The sequence below is a fragment of the Desmodus rotundus genome, chromosome 11 (assembly GCF_022682495.2).
Source record: "Desmodus rotundus isolate HL8 chromosome 11, HLdesRot8A.1, whole genome shotgun sequence".
NCBI classification, from domain to species: domain Eukaryota; kingdom Metazoa; phylum Chordata; class Mammalia; order Chiroptera; family Phyllostomidae; genus Desmodus; species Desmodus rotundus.
Genome location: NC_071397.1, coordinates 40750894 through 40754356, shown reverse-complemented (window position 1 = coordinate 40754356; position 3463 = coordinate 40750894).

Here is a 3463-nt window from a genome sequence, read left to right as displayed (position 1 = left end):
GGATACAACAGGAAAAGAATTCTAAATAACTGCAGAAGGCAAAAAATATATCAGGATCATCCTTTGAGTAATTCAGGTATTTGTTCCTTTGATGGTGAGAACTTGCTTTATCCTGGAGCCTACCTGGGATGGGGAACATAAGAGATAGGCCCTTGTAGCTCTACAAGGTGACACCATCTAGCTAAGAAATTTCTCGTGGAAAAGGATAAACAACAATGAAACTCAGCAAGGTGTTACCAAGTGTCTGCGTAGTAAAGAAAGTTTTGGAAACACAATGAACTGGGGGGGAAAACCTGGAGGCATTAGGTAAATCTACCCTAGAGTTGGGGAGACAGGTTAAAGAAAGTAGAGAGTAAATAAGGGACTGTGGGCTCTGGCACCGCCTGCTGGCAATGGGCCGGCCGACTGCTTTCAGGATCTGGAAGACAGGGGCGCAGTGTTGGCCCAAGACCTGGGACAGCTCCATTTATTTTCCAGTTGACTAGGACACATGCCAGCGCACCCAGCAGGAAGCAGTAAAACCCAGACCTGTCTCAGACAAGGACACATCCTTAATGGCTAATGTGTCTGCGTGAAGAAAACCTGGCAGCATTTCAGTGAGTCCAAAAACAAGGCAAGGGCCAACTGAAGAGAATGAGAAAATAAGATGACATTGTTTTCAGATGTTAAAATATATAATACCACACAGTTACCTCTCTAATTAGATTTTCTTCAACAACAACAAAAACACCCATTCATCCCAATCTAAGGTGAAATCACACACACACATACTCCACTATGCAAAGTTATCCAAGGGAGAAACCAACTTGATTCAACAATACAGTTGCTCAATTAAGTTTTAGAAAATAAATCAGAGGTAAATGTTCAGAAACCTGAACTTCTAACATGTGAGACACATAGGTTGCAGCTGGCCATGCTCTAATCGTGTCATTAATGGTAGAAGCTCTCCACCTACTTTCTTAGGTCATTTGAGAGTTGTTGCCTTTTTCTTCTTACTCTTTGCACATATTGGATTTGATTGCCTTGTCTTGGCTTTATACTGTTGCTCTTTTCAAATTAACACAATTATCCCTAAATATATGTAAACTGCTTTCTTTGCCAACTGCTGCTCCCTTTGGTTCCATGGAGGAGGCACACACCAGGGAACACGGTAGGCATTCCCAGCATGCACAGGGCCCTCCTCGTGACAGCTCTCCACTGCCTCCCTTCCAACGCTTTGAGTATTTGCTTAGAGCTTCCTTTTCTCTTGCCATTAATTCTAGTTTTCCTCTAGCAGAACTGCACAGACTTCCACCCACAGAGCATGGCACCAGGCAGACAAAACATCAAATGTATTTCAGTTCATGTTTGGAATTCAATCAGGAAGATGGAGCTACCAGGCAGTCTGAAATGTCAACTAGAACACATTTCACACTACCAGAGAGGTACACAGTGTACTGAGGTGGGGGGTCAGTTGGACGACAGCCTCGTGGCCTTTACTTGTAGCCTGAAGCTCTAATGCACAAATATTTCTTTTCCTCAAAATCAAATTGTGCATATGAGAGTGAATTTCTGGTGGCTCTTATTTGTTTACTCTCACACAATAAAGAGGACATTTCTGCATATTGCCTTGGGGCTCAGTGACTCTGGCAGCAATGGAAAAGAGAGACTGGCTTGTCCTGGCTCCTTGCTTCCTTTTATTCCTTAAATCGTACTGAAGCATCCAGGAATTATTCCAAGATGGAAAAGCATATTGACTCCAGCGCTGGACATTGGAGGTTACAGCCAGGAGAGTGCTCTGTACAAACTCACGCCTCTCTCAGTCCGCATGGCTACCTACCAGTGAGGAAGGACCACTTAATGTCTTGCAACCCTGCTTGGCTTCATTTTCCCATGGAATCTACCTTCCTTCCACCTTTCTCTTCCTGGCCCCTTTGCCTAGGAGGATTTCTTCACTCAACATCTTTACATGAAGGATTTCATTCTCCAGTTTCAGTTTGTGACCAAGCCAGCATGTCCCTGCCATCACAGAACACGAATGGACACAGATGCCATCCCCTAAAATGACACCACTTAAGTGGGAACCCACCACCTGCCTCCACTGAATTCCTACAGGCTCCTCAGCACTGCTAGTCCAGAACCAGTCAGTATATTCCACACCCTCCTTGTTTCCCCCTCATCTCCCAGGAGCATCAGATAGTGAGGTCCCTGGTGGACCTGCCTGGGGTGGGGTGGGGGTGGGGGTGGGTAGGGGAGCTGACTCTACCTCTCAGCCACAGCTCTGTCGCCCTTGGTCCCATTCCTCTCCAGTCTTCCTGGACAACTCACATCTGTAGACACACACACACACACACACACACACACTTCTGTGTGCACTTACACACTCACACAATTTAAATCCACTGCAATTTTATGATGATCTCAGAGTAGAGGCTGCTAATCCTCTGAGCACGTCCTCCATGCCAAGTGCTTTGTTGACAATGCATTTAAACCCCACACCAATTCTATGAAACAGCCACTGTTGTTGTGATCATCCCCATTTTACAGGTGAGGACACTAATGTTTAACAAGAATAGGAACATGCTCCTGTGTGCTGAATACTAGCTAATACTATTCTTAATATTTTTGACCCCACCAAAATGTATCTCTGTAAGTGAAGAAGATAAAGAATGAGGAGGAAGGAGGGGAGGAAGGAGGGGAGGAGGAGGAAGAGGAAAAGAGATGTCTCTGTGTGTGCATGCATGTGTCTGGGTATATGTATTTGTACATAAAACTCAAAAATCATGAAATAAATTTTTCTTATTTTAACATTTAAGTTTTTATTATTTTAACAGTAGCACCAGCACTTTACAGAAAGTTGAAAAAAATAAAAGGGAATGATCTGTAACTTCACTGCCTTCAAACTGCCAATGATAGACTTTTACATGTACTGTTAGACCATTGTAAGACACAGCTGTTTACAACTGTATTTACATAGAAATCATATGGTCCCTATAAATTTGTATTTTATTACTTAATCTCATTATATTCAACCATTTTCTATTGTATTATATGATCCTTATAAGCATCAACTGTTAACAGCTGGAATATTTCACTGAATGGATGCCAGAATGTAACTATCCCATTACTGACAGACAGGTAGAGTCCAGGTCTTTCCTACGATGAGCTTTGCTGCAATGATACTGCATTTTCCTTCTGTAATGGCAGGTGCGACCAAATGCACAGCAGTTGCTCTCTCTGTACTTTCATGCTCACTTGACGTTTGCAGCCATTTGTCAGTTGTCCACTAAGGTGGTGCCCACAATGTCCGCCTTCCTAAGAGCTTGCATGGGTAACAGCAGTCATGCACCAGAAAAAGTGTTTTTGGTTTTTGCTTAAAAAGTCTAAATTTCTACTTATCTTACTAAAAAGAAATATAGTGATTAAGTGCCCTAAGTTTATAAATGAGGATTCAGTTTAACCTGGACAGAAGTAATCTCAGTGC